The sequence below is a fragment of the Eptatretus burgeri genome, chromosome 4, assembly GCF_056783735.1.
Source record: "Eptatretus burgeri isolate ZD-2024b chromosome 4, Ebu_testis_v1, whole genome shotgun sequence".
Taxonomy (NCBI): Eukaryota; Metazoa; Chordata; class Myxini; order Myxiniformes; family Myxinidae; genus Eptatretus; species Eptatretus burgeri.
This window is the reverse complement of record NC_140964.1, coordinates 88,222,787-88,240,286: the sequence shown is the minus strand read 5'-3', so window position 1 is coordinate 88,240,286 and position 17,500 is coordinate 88,222,787. Positions and strand designations below refer to the sequence as shown.

The 17,500-nt window shown below is 45.1% G+C and overlaps 1 protein-coding gene across 6 annotated transcripts in view; it reads right to left on the bottom strand.

Annotated features, from left to right (window-relative positions):
* RBM19 (RNA binding motif protein 19) overlaps positions 1–17,500 on the bottom strand; it is a 208,147-nt gene that overhangs the window by 11,665 nt on the left and 178,982 nt on the right. For 5 of the 6 annotated variants that reach the window (XR_015057631.1, XR_015057632.1, XR_015057633.1 and 2 more), the window contains one exon: positions 14,799–17,500. This exon is cut by the window's right edge and continues 151 nt beyond it. The exons of the other annotated variant lie outside the window; for it this stretch is intronic. The gene's annotated coding sequence lies outside the window, so the exon portion shown is untranslated. Of the gene's footprint in view, positions 1–14,798 lie in introns of those variants that run through there. 6 annotated transcript variants of the gene reach the window in all.

The window sequence follows — 17,500 nt, the reverse complement described above, 5'->3', positions numbered from 1 at the left end:
GCCCATCTTGGATCTGATCTCAAAAAAAACATGACGTGCGTCTGTCGGCCATCATTCATTATCTGTGCCAAATTTGAACAAGATCGGTAAATGCATGTCCGAGAAATGATCGAGGACGTGTTCAACACTGGGTTTTTTGTGTTTTTTTTTCAACTAAAATGGCAGCCAGTCGGCCATTTTGGATCTGATCTCGGGGAAAAAAGGATGTGCATATGTATACAATCATGTGTTGTCTATGTGCGAAGTACAAATAAAATCGGTCCATGCATGTCCGAGATATTGTTGCGGATGCACACGCACGCATGGACATGAAAATCGAGAGAAAATCCAAAGGCCCCAGTTTCAGACTAAGTCCAGCAGGGCTAATAATAGACACAACTACAACTGCCACTTTACAACTTTTGGCAGTGATGACTGGGTTCAAAGACTTCCCGCTTTGATGCAATCCCACTTGGATAAGACACTTGACCCTGATCCATGACGTTTATTGGTATTAAACTGAATTCAGAATGGTATTAAAATGAATTTAATTCAAATCAGATGTAAGACCAAATAGGTGCAGTCCTGCATTGGAGTAATCAGAAGGAACCCGAACAAGCAAAATGCAAAGATGAAGTCATCAGGAGGAACCTGGAAAGAATTTGGGTTTCACCTGCTACTCCTCTACCCTCAAACCCATCTCGGCATAGCCAAGTGAGCCATATTCAAAAATAAAAATAAATTAATTAAAAAACCCAAATCAAAAAAAAAAAATTCTGCTGCCAGACCATGCATGCATCTGATCAGGTTGAAATTTAAAACCAGTATTCCCCATCACCACAAGTTCATATTTGTGAAGTTTCATGTCAATCGATGAAGCAGTGCAAGTCAAAGAATTTTCAAGACAAAGATTTTTGCTCAATCCAATATGGCTGCCAGACCATGTGACCTCTCAATTATTCGTGACCACCCTGGAATACCCAAAGCTTGGAGAAGGTGTGTATGAAGTTTCCCCTCGATCTCTACAGGCATTCTGGAGAAGATTTTTTAAGGTTTTCGGGTAAATCCAATATGGCTGCCAAATCATGTGACCTATGACATCATAGGTGTGAACGTTTTGTTCCTCATGGATAGGCAGTCATACCTGTCATGTTTTGCCTCGATCTGTTCAGCCATTTCAGGCAAAATGATTTTTGAAGATCGTCAAAAAACAAAAACAATACGGCTGCCAAACCACGTGACCGATGATATCAATTTTTATTCTGTGGAACGATTTATCCCGAGATGACACACAAAACTTTTCACACCGATCGGATGTAGCGTTCTACATATGCAATTATGATGTCATAATGAAGGCAACCATGACATCGTAAACAAATTACACCTTCCCTATCTGGAGTACTTGCCATGTGCCAAGTTTCAAATTTGTCCGTGGTGTGGTTTCGGAGATACAGAGGTCCAAAGTTTTTCATTTTTTTTCCAATCTGGCTACCACACCACATGACATATGATGTTACAATTATCATTAAAGCATTCTACATGAGGAGTCAGTCACTCCTATGGGGAAAATTTTGTGTCAATCCGACAAGCGGTGGCAGAGAAAAACACTAAAGTTCTGTGCAGACCAACAAACAAACAGACGCAAATGTAATGCCCTCTCCTTCAGCGAGGGTAACAATAAATGTCTCAGTAAATACAAGAGTATATGGCAGGGCCCAAATGCGTTGGGTTGGATAGCTCGCACCCCTCTCAACCGTTGGGATAATAGCACCATCAGTGCTTAATGTCGTGTGCCGTGACTGTAGTCATGATGTTGGGCATGCATTGTTTTACTGCCATGGCTGCTCAGAGTATGCGAACAACACCAGCGTTCCAGAAATTTCACCAAAGCCATTGCTTTAGAAGTGCACGCCAAATTCCCTTTATTGTTTAAAGCCCCACAAAGTCCTAGTTTGCCTATTTGCCTGTATGGACATCTACCCTGTAATGTAATTTATTGCCACCAACCCCTGCACTGTATTTTATTTACCTATTCCCCATTCATTCCCCTCCACCTGAACACGACCGGTAAATGGACCAGGACACGACACAGCCTCCCTGCAATAATTTCCCCATTCCCTAGCTTTGTGCCAAGGACATTTTTTGGACATGTGGGGTTCGTCCCAGGTGCAAGGGGGTGGAAGGGATTTCCCCCATGTTAAGTGAGAAGCTCCGCTCCTGGCAACAGCCGAAAAAAGCAACCGAGTGCATGTCCGGGTGGGCAGCAGAATGGGCGGGGCTGTGGGGGAATCCCCCAATGGCTGGTATGGGGACAGCTCGTAAGATCTGACATGGCCCAATAGCTGGGCCCAGGCCACCTCAGAAGATATGACGTGCAGCTCTGGCTCCGCCTGCCCCAGGGACTAAAAAGCAGCGCCCGACGTGCTGGTTCTCCCTTTCTGTCTCTGCACACACACACACACACACACACACACACACACCTGACTTTTTTTCCCTGGTCCCGGATGCTTTGGTTCGCTGGTGGAGATCTGCAGTGCTTGTGGCTGTCGGCTGGTTGCTCCGGACAGAGCTCGTGGACCCTCAGTTGTGGAGTGCAGTGTCGTTGCCATTCTGGAGAGCGGCAGGGAGAGCAGTACCAAGCTGGGGAAGGTGACGGTTATGTACATACCGGTAGGCTAAGGACATCCTGCCCCCTCCTAATTGTCTCCCCGTGTGTGCGGTCTCATTGGTACCCTGTTAAGTTGTCTGAAAGGTAAGGAATAGGTGAAGCTAAGTCTACAACTTGGGCATTTTCTTTCCTTTTTGTAAATGCACACCTTGATTGCTTTTTGTTGCATTTCCCCTTTTCCTGCCCCTGTTGCCCGTCGACTCCATTAAAGCCCTTGACTTTGCTTCCCTCTTTCCCGTACCCCACATTGCTTCTTACACATAAATTATTCTTGTTTAATTATATTTCCAATCTGCCTGTGGTTGTCCTTTCTTCCATTGGTCCAGCAATGTCCGAATGTAGATGAGCCGGGAGATAATTCCCTTACTAATTGGCTCTCACATACAGTAAATCCAGCGTTGTGTTTGCAGTAAGCTCAGCTGCCTTAATCTAGATCCAATAAAGATAAGAGAAGCACAACGCCGTGGGCGCAATTCCCCGATAAGGCGACTGCGTGTTCCCAGTTAAACAGTAGTCAGACGGAAGACATTGAGTCACGTGGTTAAATTGTTGGCGTTCGTGGTCGATTAGCAACGCACCACGACATTGACTTATTCGTGTGACTGCCTCAATTCCCGGTGAGTCCAGGGAGAACCAGGAATACCCCCACTCTCATACTCCCTTGACCCCAGGTCCCCAACAATATTTTTACATTTATTGTTACGGCCACAGGTTCCGAGTGTATTATGAGGGGGTTAATCCTCGTTGCTCCTCGGAGGAACCGGACCTGGGGCCACTGCTCACAATTAACTTTGTGGTGCAGTGGGTTGCTTAACAACCACAAACGCCAATCAGTTAACCACGAGTTCCAGTGTCCACCATCTAATTTGCCGTTTAACTCGAGGTCACGTGGCCTCCTGACCGGGAATATGCCCTCGGCGATGCACCAATCTTATCGTGATTAGATCTTAAGTAATGCGGCTGAGCGTTTACCGCTGGTGCACGTGGACTATGACATTAATTAGTTTGGGAATTATCTCCCAGTCTATCTTTTCTTCTTCTTTCGGCTGCTCCCGTTCGGGGTCGCCACAGCGGATCATCCATATGATCCGCATAGTGATTTGGCACATGTTTTACGCCGGATGCCCTTCCTGACGCAACCCTGGTCGCTTCTTACAATGCAGGGATATGGTACACCTATTTTAACTGGGGTATACACCGGCCCAGTACACTGGTACTCATTTCGCCGACCTCGGAAGGATGACAGGCTGAGTCAACCCCCTGGTGTATTAATTCAGTGGCCCAACGGGGCTTGAACTCAGGACCTTTTGGATCCCAAGCCGCTGCCCTAACCACTGCGCCAACACCAGGCTTATCTCCCAGTCTATCTAGGTTCGGATAATGCTGGATCAATGGAAGGAAATGACAATGACGGACAGTTTGAAACATCAAGGAATGTATTCTGAAGAAAAATAAATAAACTGAAGGACTTTTTATTTCCTTGTCAATGAAATGGATAAATTCAAATCAAATGTTCAATCAACAAAATAATCTCAAACAAATAAAGAATTCAACAAGCATTTATAGAAAAATGGATAAAGAGCAGATGCTTATCATTATGCCCAACTTAACAATTACACACGAGACATGGGTACCCATCAGATCATTCAGGGAGAGAAGAAATCCAGTCTCGGCTTACCAAGGCAGAAGTAGTCATGCATCGACTAAAATAACCCAAAATGTGTGAGTGTGCCTTGTTGTACCTCTCCAAATGAGCTCTCCAGAGCACAGCTCGTTTCCACTGCCAGTGCCCTGCCTCGCAGTGCACCCACCCACAAACAGGCTCAAACACAAATCGACGTCACCCCCAGGAACCAGGAACGCCAAGAACCACATATGCCAAGAGCCAGGTATACCAAGAACCAGGTACACAAAGAACCAGGTATGCCACGAACCAGGAACCGAAGAACCAGGTATGCCAAGCAGAACCAGGTATGCCTAGAACCAGGTACGCCAAGAGCAAGGTACCGAGCAGAACCAGCAAAAACAGTCCAACTGTCACCAACCACCATTGCTGCTGTCCCCAACCATCAGGAGCTGTCAAGAGCTGTCATGTCACCAACCGTCATCTGGATCTCCCACCAACCGTCATCAGGATCTCCCATCTGTAGTGTCCGAGGTGCAGTGAGATACGGAGAGTCGAGAGTGTCGTCGTAACTGTGTTTATTGCGTACTCAGATGCACACCACACAGAGCCTCCAGCGGGCACGAACAGATACAGTGGGGAGAACAAGTATTTGATACACTGCCGATTTTGCAGGTTTTCCCACTTACAAAGCACGTAGAGGTCTGTAATTTTTATCATAGGTACACTTCAACTGTGAAATTCGGAATCTAAAACAAAAATCCTGAAAATCACATTGTATGATTTTTAAATAATTAATTTGCATTTTATTGCATGAAATAAGTATTTGATACATCAGAAAAACAGAACTTAATAATTGGTACAGAAACCTTCGTTTGCAATTACAGAGATCAGACCTTTCCTGTAGTTCTTAACCAGGTTTGCACAGACTGCAGCAGGGATTTTGGCCCACTCCTCCATACAGATCTTCTCCAGATCCTTCAGGTTTCAGGGCTTTCGCTGGGCAACACAGACTTTCAGCTCCCTCCAAAGATTTTCGAATGGGTTCAGGTCTGGAGACTGGCTAGGCCACTCCAGGACCTTGAGATGCTTCTTACAGAGCCACTCCGTAGTTGCGCTGGCTGTGTGTTTCGGGTCGTTGTCATGCTGGAAGACCCAGCCACGCCCCATCTTCAATGCTCTTGTTGAGGGAAGGAGGTTGTTGGCCAAGATCTCGCGATACATGGTCCCATCGATCCTCCCCTCAATACGGTGCAGTCGTCCTGTCCCCTTTGCAGAAAAGCATCCCCAAAGAATGATGTTTCCACCTCCATGCTTCACGGTTGGGATGGTGTTCTTGCGGTTGTACTCATCCTTCTTCTTTCTCCAAACACGGCAAGTGGAGTTTAAACCAAAAAGCTCTATTTTGGTCTCATCAGACCACATGACCTTCTCCCATTCCTCCTCTGGATCATCCAGATGGTCATTGGCAAACTTCAGATGGACCTGGACATGAGCTGGCTTGAGCAGAGGGACCTTGCGTGCGCTGCAGGATTTTAATCCATGACGGCGTAGTGTGTTACTTATGGTTTTCTTTGATACTGTGGTCCCAGCTCTCTTCAGGTCATTGACCAGGTCCTGCCGTGTAGTTCTGGGCTGATCCCTCACCTTTCTCATGATCATTGAGGGCTCCATGAGGTGAGATCTTGCATGGAGCCCCAGACCAAGGGAGATTGACTGTTATCTTGAACTTCTTCCATTTTCTAATAATTGCGCCAACAGTTGTTGCCTTCTCACCAAGCTGCTTGCCTATTGTCCTGCAGCCCATCCCAGCCTTGTGCAAGTCTACAATTTTGTCCCTGATGTCCTTAGACAGCTCTCTGGTCTTGCCCATTGTGGAGAGGTTGGAGTCTGATTGATTGAGTGTGGACAGCTGTCTTTTATGCAGATAACGAGTTCAAATAGGTGCAGTGAATACAGGTAATGAGTGGAGAATGGGAGGGCTTCTTAAAGACAAAACTAACAGGTCTGTGAGAGCCGGAATTCTTACTGGTTGGTGGGTGATCAAATACTTATTTCATGCAATAAAATGCAAATTAATTGTTTAAAAATCATACAATGTGATTTTCAGGATTTTTGTTTTAGATTCCGTCTTTCACAGTTGAAGTGTACCTCTGATAAAAATTACAGACCTCTACGTACTTTGTAAGTGGGAAAACCTGCAAAAGCGGCAGTGTATCAAATACTTGTTCTCCCCACTGTATATGCATTGCAGACACGTGACTATTATCGCAACTCCTCCACGCCCCCAGCGCCCTATGCCAATACATCACACTCCTCCCTCCAAAAAGTATGATTATAAAATGACAATGATAATTATAAAATGACAACATGACACAAACCAAAAATCATTGGCACTATGACACAAAAAGCAACTCGTGACAAAATGGCACTTAGCAAAAGCATTGGCACCATGACACAAAAAGCAACTGGTGAAAAAGAAGGACACTAATCATCCAAAAGCACGTCTCTTGATCCGCCCCGGGCAGATAGCGCCCCCAGACGGCCCATGCTTACACGCCTTCTGGCGAGGTCGAGGTGACACCACAGGCGAACCTCCCCCTGCACCATCAAACGCCCCCGGCCGACAAGTTTGCTCGTCTCCCCCGGACAGGACTGAATCAGGTAAACACTCCGAATCTGCCAGACCTGTGGGTGCCGGGTTTGGCGAGAGCAGCGGTGGGGGCTCTATGTCGCTCGGCACGCTCGGCCTTGGCGAGATAACGTCAGGCCCCTGCGAGAGCAGAGGTGGGGGCCCGATGTCGTTCGGCACGAGGGGGGCGACGCTGAACAGCGCCTTTGCTTCACGTGCCGCGCCCACACCCCTCCATCATTAACCTGAACCAGGCAATAAGCCGGCTCCATTACCAGCTGTCCCACACCAAAATCGCGCACCAGCGTCGGGCGCAACACCGCCTCTGCCACCGACCCCGCAGGTCGTAGCAAATCCAGTCGAGACTTCAATGCACGTCCACACAGACGATCAGCGTTGGCTGGACGCATAGCAATGTCATACAGCAGCAGAAACATCGTCTGCACAGATGCAAACTCCTCTCCACGCACAATGCGTTTCAAATGTTTAACAAATGAACCTGCCCGGTCGTTAGCAGCAGTACGCTACAACAGTTTAACATGGGCTGGATGATACAACATCTCAACACATGAGTCCGTGGCGAACTGCGGACTGTCATCGAAGATCAGAATCTGGAAGACCCCTTTATTAGCAACGATCGTCCGTAGTCGCTCTACAGCGATTCTCGATGCACTCTGCAACATCCCACACTCCGGCCATTCAAAGAACGCATCGAACACAATCAAACACATTTCGCTCAAACGTGGACTATCGGCATTTGCTTCCTGACACGTGGTGCAATGCTTAACCATTTGCTCCGTGGTGATAGGCCGTAGCGAGGCCACGATAATGAAACATGAAACGATCATAAAATAATGAAACAGGCCGCGAGCAAGCCTCTTGGTTTTAACGATGCCGAGGAGACTTGCATGCAGGTCCTCGTCTGAACGTCGAAGAGGACACCGTCGATGGGCACGCACTGCGACCTTCTCGGACGTGACCGGCTCGCCCCGGATTTGACTCAGTGCCCACACATCAACGCGGTTGGTTGATCCAGACGAAGGTGGACCCTCCGCGCAGGCAAGCGCGAGAGCCTGTCGCAGCTGGCACGCTCCCCGTTGCTCCGGAACTGTATATCGTAGTTGCAGGAAGCAAGGAACAGACATCAATGTCGTATCACCATGGCCCCTGCCACAGGGACCTCACCCTCGGGTCTCGAGGGAGGCACGGACTCAAACGGAGGTACGGGCCCCGAAGGAGGCACGGGCATAAATGGAGGTACGGGCTCCAAAAGAGGCACCTCCCCCAACCGACTCTCTAATTGGCTCGGCACGGGTCGCCCAAGGTGAATGGCTGGCGCCGTCCAGTCTAGCCTGAGGCTAGTCAGCCAGTCTCGGCGCAGGAGTGCCGACCCCTCCCCTCGCACCACAAACAGCGAGAGCACGGCGCTTTGACCTTGGTAGGTCACCAATACATCTGTCATATCAAGTGGCGCAATCGCTCCGCCAGTGTACGTGCACAGCGTGAGGGTAGACCTGATAAGGTGAAGACCGTGGAGTCTACGAGCGGTCTATTCGCCCATGATCGACACCGCGGCCCCAGTATCAATTTGAAAAACGATCGGTGTCTTGTTCACCTCGATCTCCACTGTCATTGGTCTTGTTACCATCGGACCAATTGAAAACAGGCTCATCATCGGCTGCATGTCCTGCTCCAGGTCGACTGGGTATCCCCGTGCAGGTTGCAGGTCTCGCTCCGGGACGTAAAAGCGTACGTCATGCACAAAACCCCGTATAGGCTGCAGGTCTTGCTCCGCGTTGTCGGGGCTGCCTCGTGCAGGTTGCAGGTCTTTCTCCGGGACGTAAAAGCGCAGGTCCTGTACAAAATCTCGTATAGCTTGCAGGTCTTGCTCCGGGTTGTCGGGGTAGTCTCGCACAGGTTGCAGGTCTAGCCCCGGGTCATCGGAGTTGTCCCACGCCACATGGACCTCCGGACCACCTGTGAGTTTCTGGCCGGCAATCGCTTGGACATCCCTCAGCGTCCGTTCGACGGCAGATGCCGTCACGACTGCTGAGTTGAACGTAATGTCCTCGTACTTCAGCCGTAGTATTGCCGAAACCATTTCCGCGTCGTGCAATCCAGCAATAAAACGATCTTTGAGCCTGGCCTGCCGTTCACTCGACGTGAATTTGCAGGCGACGGCCCGATGTCTCACAAACACACAATCATGAGGAGGTGGATACTTTGAGACCTGAGAGGGATCCATTCCACTTTCTGGAACCCACATATGGAGATAACAACCAACGAACAATAACCAACACACACACACACACACACACACTCACACACACACACACACACACACACACACACACACACACACACACACTCACACACACTCACACACACACACACACACACACACACACACACACACACACACACACACACACACACACACACACCGGTGCCAAATGCCATTGTGGAAAAAAGTTGAAATACATACACACATGTGCAAATGTACACACACACACACACACATCAAGTAAAGAAAAATGACAAACACAAAGATTTACCTTGAAACAGCATTCTTTGAAGTGGATAATTAGCGAAATTGATTTCAAAAATGTATCAAGCCACAGAACACAAAATGACGATGTATACTCTATGCCTTCACACGTAGAACAAACATGGCAAACACCTGGTCGGATGGACCTTATTATTTTGTTAATATGTATCGATGTTGAAGTGAGAGGTGGATTACAAAAGAGATCGCACAAAAAGGTTAAACAAAGTAGTGCCCTATAAAAATGAAATTTCACATTTTCAGTAGATGAGCTACCTCCTGCCCAAGACACCCACCGCATGGCAGCAAAGGTGGAAACGTACGTCCAATTGACATGTTAGATTGAAAGCACACATACTTTTACCAAAACGAACAACCCAGCAGCTTGGAGAGCACTCGCTAAGTGGCTTAAGCACTCAAGCAAGCACTCCAATGAAACGGTTGATAAGGAACGACTGGCTTGGCAAGCGTTGAGCGATTGCTGAACCTTCATATTAAACACACACACCTCCCAGAGACGCCTGAAATGTCAAATATGTCCGACTTAGACAAATGAACTTTTTTTGTTAGCAGTAGGAACTGCTGCCAAGTTAAATCCTGGAACTTACATTTTGTAATTCAACTTAGTTTTAGAGATTTTCCAGGTTATGGAATGTGCGGAAATGAAATAAAGCTACGAAAGCTGGCATCTGCAGGAGTTTATAAGCATTGCAATGGATCCAACGATTTGTAGCGGTAACGAACAGGCATTCAATAATGAGTGAAGAAAGTGAAAAAATACCTTTATCGTGAAGCATATTCCCCAAAACATTTTATTTTTACATTTTGACCATATACCTACTCTTTTGGAAGCCAGTGTCAACTAAGATTAGTGACCCGCAAAACATTATCCAAATGGCTGAGCTTGGGCTAGATGCCTCTGCTGCCAAGTTGGGGGTCTTTGTTTTATTTTTACAAAATGAGCAGGATCGCATCATGGAGGAGGTGAAAATAAAGGCCACCAATTTTTGTGAATGAATGGGAATCTCCACTGAGCAATGGATGAGCAGGAAGAAGAGAATGCCAGGGGAAGACACCATGGACACAGGTCTCCCATTACAAGACAAGATCAAATGGGAGCAGTATGAAATCTTAGATCGACTAGACAACGACAACGACCCTACACACCCATCTGATTAGCGACATGACCATTAAGTTCGGGTTTCTCAGAGATGGACCCATCCAATGACAGCAACATTGCCATCAAAATCCACCATCTCAGAGACGTGTGACAATACCCTCGCCGGCAAGCTACGGAGGAAGATTCGTCGACGCATAAAAATCCATGAAGAAACTACTGGGAAGGAAACAATGGACTGGAAGGCAAATGAAATCAATAAATATGTTGTGAAGTGGGGATTTGAAGACTCTTTCCCGAACCTTCTCATCGTACTGAAGATATTTCTCTCCATGTGTGTGAGCGTTGCAGCAAGTGAGAGGAGCTTCTCCAAATAAACTGATTTTGACCTACCTCAGATTCACAATGAGCCACTCTACGTTCAGTCGGCGAGACATCCTGTCCATTGAGCGTGAACTAGCAGTCAAATTTTTTTTTTTTAATGTTGAAGACTCCAGTCACGGACGACATAGTCCTCATCGAGGTCAGGCCTTAAATAAAAGAACTACATCAGAAAAAAAAAAGTGAAGAAAGAATTGTTTCAGAGTTTTTGAGGAAGTAAAAAAAAAAATCTGCTTTTTTAAAAGGGAAGGTCATAGGTGTTTGGAAAGACATAAGAAGGCAAGGAGTTCTCGAGTTTGGCTGTGAAGGGGAATAAACAAACATCAAACGGCCCACCCTTGAGTTGCCAACGACCACGCAATAATCATGCGATGTAGTGGCTTGTCTATTATTTTGTGATGTTGCTAATGGTGGAGGGATCTCAAGCAGCAAGTTCTCAGGAGCAGAAATAGAAGTAATATCTCTAGAAAAGAGAGCCAACTTTGCGCCGTAATTCGAATGCTCTTTCTGTCTTCTACCACCTCCTTTCTGGTCAGCAATCCTCTGCTATTTCTGTGTTTTGTCCCCCATCCCCATCCCAGGAATCTGCAGAGTGCATGCGATCCATCATCAACCCTCTTTTGGTGTACCTCCCAAAATCCAGGATCAATGCTCATCTCCACTCATATGTTCCTCCTTTTTCCTGGCTGTGAAACCAACTTCCACATTCTCTTCAATCTCATTCTTCCCTCCAAATCTTCAAAGACTGCTGTTCATCGCCATTTCAGATCATCCCAGATCGAAATCAATCTATATATTACTAAAACTCTCATCTTGTATGTTCCCGAAATACAGCCAAAATGGTACACGATAGCGCAAAAATTTTAGGGCCACCTTACTCACCATTCTCCTGCGGTGTGCAATATCATAATCAAGTTTCGTTCAAATCAGACAATGAAAAAAATTAAATTATTAAAAAATCAATTCCTGATTCAGTCAAGTACTCTTCGGGAGTATTTGATCAATGCAAACAACCTCAGCAGTATAGTTGGCTGGAGCTATCTTTTTTTTCTTGAAATGATTTTTTCATCAACCGCTGTCTCAACGGGAACCCAACGGGTACCCCCTCATTCCACCCACACCCATTGTGTGTCCAAATCTCCCTCTATTGTTGTTGTCCCCCCCCCTCCCCTCTCTCTCCACTGTTAATTTTGTTCTGTTGAGTTCAGTGTTTTAGTTCTTCCACGAGCCTTGACTCTGGCTACAAAAAGAAGTATCTATGCATCAATTCCATTCCCAAAGGGGTGTTAACCATTAAAAAAAAATTAAAAGATCCAAAAAAAATCAGAAATCAAACTTTAAGGCTCTCTCAACTCATTCAGAGGAGTATTTGGCAATCTCTCCACACTTGACAAGTGTGTTGGCGAGAGCGAGCTGGGATTTGTTAAAGCTGCTACAAGATGGGATGGTCTGAACAGCCGACTGAAGTCCCATCGCATACTTTGCTGATCAGACCCACAACTCAATAACCAAAGACATCATTAGTCAAACTTTTATATCAAACCACCAAAACATCAAATGTGTTCACTTGTGTCTGCTTTGGTAAACAAATGAAATGCTGAATTTTATCAACCAAACGTTTATCATAAGATGTTCATCACTGTGGGAAATGAAGTGCATGATGTTTTGAGTGTTAGCCCTTCCTCAGTGCAACGAAAAAGGGGGAGGTTTATTTTCTCTGACAAAAGATCAGACACACCTCATTTTCCACAGTGATAAAGATGCTCTTATCAACTATTACTTGATAAAATCCATCAAATGTAATGGCATCCAAACCATCAGCCGGTGTCTCATTGAATAGTAACCATATTTGAATGGTGGATGAGTATGCAGCTTCCAAAATCCCAGACTGTGGTCCTGTTTGGCCCATTTTATCTCCACATTGTCCTTCTCCTGGATCTCCTTTCTCTTTATCCAGCAATTTGGGTAGCAAAGGCAGTACTGAAAGATAAATTCAGCAATGGCCCCACACTGAGACATTTTCATGGAACATTTAGCCTTGGTCACATGAGATCCTTGATGTCAGTCACATGAACGCGTGATATTCGCCAGCAATGGAGGCCTCGATCTTTCAATTGCCCTCTGTGCTCATCGCATGTTGGTAAACATGCAGCCTGCAGGTTTGAGACTTGCCATGATAATTAGAATGATCTTCACTCGACATGCAATCCTCAACAAAACATGCTTTGCGAGGACAAATTAATCTTCATTTCAAGCATCCATTATTTAAATGTTGCAATATAACCAATATGAAACTGAAGGTAGCCATATTATTCCGAGTGCTCAGAGTAGGATAAGATGGAAGAAATGAAGAAACATGCCCATAGTGTTGTCGAGGTGTTTGGGAAGGTGCTGGTGATGCTTTTGTAGGGAGTTTGGGATGTTGTAATGCATTGCAGACCCTGGGGTGCAGACACACTTGAGAGGGCGTGCACGATAAAGTACGTATGCAAATGCATGGAGATTTGCCAGACAAATGACTGCACGCTCCAGCACGGCCGCGCCTCCTGTCTGCACCCGGGCAGCGTCCATGGGCGGCCGTTTAAATCAGCCAAACTTGTACGGCAGCTACTCCATCAAGCCGGGGGAGTCGCCTCTCGCGGGAAAGCGATTACGGTTCTTTACCGTTTTGTTTTGTTTTTTTTGCCATCATCTCCAACAACTTTTTACAGGCGAGCAGCACATTCCACGGTTCATACGATTTCTGGTCTTTGGAACAATTATTCTGTCACTCCTACACGGTTTATGTTGCACAACCAGACAACATAAGTTTACCGTTTTTGAATTTGGAGGGAAAATGTTGGAAATGCGTGGTGTTCCCATTGAGCCATCTCGCATTAACTTAGCCCAAAATATTGCTTCGAGAAAAGATAGCCAGACAATGAATCACATGCCATTCACACACAAATCCTGATATGAAAAGGACTTGACTACTGGTAATAAAATGCATTTTGATTACTTTGCAAATACAAATTCGTACAGAAATGTGCAGGTCAAAAGGATTCACAAAATGTGGATGAATGTATGTGTGTGCCAATTTAAGCTATACGTACGTGCCGTATGAAATGCATGCAATTAACAACCGCACAGTGATACAAGCCCAATATATTCTGAGGAAGGGCATCAATTAGCAAGCAATGACCTTAGACAGAGATCATGTTAAAGTCAACAAAAATAAATAAATAAATAAATAAATAGAAAGCATGTTGTTCTCACGTCCGGTATTCTCGAAGAAGAGTGTGGTAAATGGCGGTAACGAGAGAGCAAATGATCTCCAAAGGCCTATTTGTCTGCCCCGGGGTAGCTCCGGGTAAATGGTGTTTTAATGGCACCAAATGGGGGAGCACAGAGAGATTTATGTGCGTCTTAGCCGCAGGCTCTCTATGCGGGAGGGGCTCTCGAGAAAAATTAACGTTGAGTAAAACTTAGCCAAGATCGATTGGGTTGGGGAGCGCAGATGGTCAGATGGAGCTCACTCCCACCCCCTACCCCTGCCTCCCTCACCCCCACCCACCCTTTCCAATTCCATCCTCCCTCCATAAGCATATAAAAACAACACTTTCTCTCTGCAGGTAACCGACTTCATGCTGAACTCCCCTGCTGGTACTTTTCTGACTTGTCAAAACTCCACAGAAGTCCAAATACAGGACGATAGCAAGCTATGCCTCAAAATAAATGTCATGAGAGGAAGGTATGAGGTGGGGGAGCGAAGGAGGAAGGCACAAGACAACTCGAGACTGATTACTGTGTGAAAAGCGTATTTTTTAGTGTTGATATCGGCTGATTGTGGTATTGCAAAAAAAAAAAATCTAATTATTTTTACATCAAAAACTTTATTTTTTAATCAAAGCATCAATTGTAAAAATTCAGGAAAATTAAAGTACCACCTCAAAGTTTTCGCTCACCCACCAGCCCAAACTGTAGCACTTCCTCATTTGGCTTCATGAAACAAAGAAAATAACTTTTTCAAAGTTCACTTTGTGAAATGCAATGAGCTTATCAGTAAATGTTGATTCGTTGATAACAGAGCAGCATCACCGCAAATTACATGTGGGTTTTTTATGGCTGTTGCTCAATGTACTAGGATAACTGTTACATCATGCACCTGCTGATAATCTGCAATGAACATCTCGCTGTGATATTAACCTGTGATCGTTAATGCCGAAAATGGTATTTATTTGCAGAATTTACAACGTTCTCTCCAACCCATTGCTTGCTCGAGGAAACGAAAGAGTATAGGTTTCCACGCATCTACAAAGTGTACAGTCAAATCTGATTATCAGGATCACCAAACAAAAAAGATTCGATAAACTCATCGATTGCCCCACAAGCGCCACAGTGAGACATAAATGTACCAAGCAAGAGTTATGCCTCTGTATATAGTTGTCCCGCCCCCTTAAGATGCCATTATTTTGCTCAATGAAGAATATGTTCCATACAAGCAGCGAAACAAACACAATGCGGTGACAATTCCACAAGGCCCCCGAGGCTGAGATTTTGCCATTTAAACATGGCTCAGAATTGCCAACTCTAATAAGCAGTGGAACATTTTACCTGCCCTCCTCATACATCAAAGTAGAGAGTGTGCATACAACTATTGTGATGAAAGCAAATATTTTCCAAACGTGTGAGCGGCCAAAACAAAAAAAATTAAAAAAAATTAAAAAAGCAGAGGAAGAGGTCTATAGAAGAGCACACGGCCACGGAGGCAGCAAAAGCCACCAAGCACAATTTTACGTACATAGTGTGCCACCAACCAAAGGGAACAACACTGGCGGCCTGGTTGTGCTGCTGATCTGAAATACACAGGTGCAAATACAATTGCGCCATTGCAGGCCTCCGTAATAAATATTAAAAAAAAAAAAAAAATCGATATGGGCCGTAATAACATTGGCCAGCGTCCAGCATGGACGTATGTGCAGGCGTTTATGACAAGCGGCAACCATACATCATCCCAGGGAGCAAAAGGGATGGAGGAGAACCTTTATTTAGGATTCTATGAATATATAATCGGCATAGTCGGCCTGTATTTCAAGAGTGCCAGGGCGCTTCCAGCCTTTTGGACAAAGACTTTCATTCGCGCTGCCCTGGAGCGAGGCTGTGGACAGATTCCATACGAGGACAGCTGTACAGATCGTTTATGATCGAGTCTTCGCCTGACACACGAGCCCAAAGCATGGTATAAATAGAAATAAACAAATACAACACAAGACACATTAGATAAAAGGGGACACTTTGCATCGAGACAAGCCATGCATTTCAATCAACTTCCATTTGGGCTTACCCTCGGTTGCAAGAGGTGAGGTTTGGGGGAGTGAGAGGGGAAATGTGTGGAAAAAAAGCACTCCATTTATGGAATATGTCAACACTATTACTTCCCATGGATATATCATTTTGAGACATTTCTACTGCAGATCAGATATGTCATGCAGAAGAGAATGTATCATCTTGCTTGAACATTTCCTTCACCTTACATCTCATCATGATAAATGTGATATTAGCACAGTTTAACACAATCATACACTTTGTCTCTTTGAGCAGGTACTGGAGTTCACAACAGTATAGACTATGAATAGAACTTCATGATGTTCTTGCACAAAATGTTATGAAATTTGAGATGAGCATTGGAGTCTTGAGATTTCCCCAAACCCTTTGACGCTGCAGTTTTGCCATTTGGGCACAGCACGGCTTGAGCAAAATAGACATGAAGAAGTGAACTGCAAGTTATTGGTCTGACTTGCATATTCACAAAAGGAAAACATTCACGGTAAGTAAAAAGAAAGAAAAGTTATCACTGCAATTATAACTCACCAAGGACCACCAGGCAGCAATCAGCAAACATGATCAAATAGGGAAACAAAAATGCTCCCCGTTAAACATCGTCATTTCAGGAGTAACATTTCCATACTGCTTGCAATCAGCAATTCGAGTGACTCAATTGCAAGATTCCATCTACGACTGTGAATGTGTGGGAAGCTGTCAATTCCTCCTTCTTTGGTACAAGAGCATCCCCTCCCCCTCCGTGGTTGAACATTTGAGCCAGACATGCAGTTTTCTTAAATATATACATTTTACAAATGAGCACATGGCACTGCAGTAATGCTTTCATCTGCCTGCTCACAAAGGGCACATCTGAGCGAACGTTGTGAGATTCCAGGCACGCAGGCAAAATTCTCGAATGGTATACAAAAGTAACCATATTGCAGGAATAAAGAACTGCGGAGGAACATCCACATTAAATATCCAAAAAATAATTTTATCACTGAAGAAAAATTAAAATATTCTCAAGGTGTTAAAGGAATTATCAGCAAAGCAAAGGAACACATCAATGAAAACAAAATGATAATACTTGAACAATGCATGTTCAAAAATGATTATGCTGTTCATTTACCATGACCTTTACCTTCCACAAAAGTTTTGTATAATGTGGGAGTCAAAGTACAAATAATATTCAATGTGAAACAAATTATATTGATAAGCAGATATTTTCACACAAAGATAACAAATGTTGAATT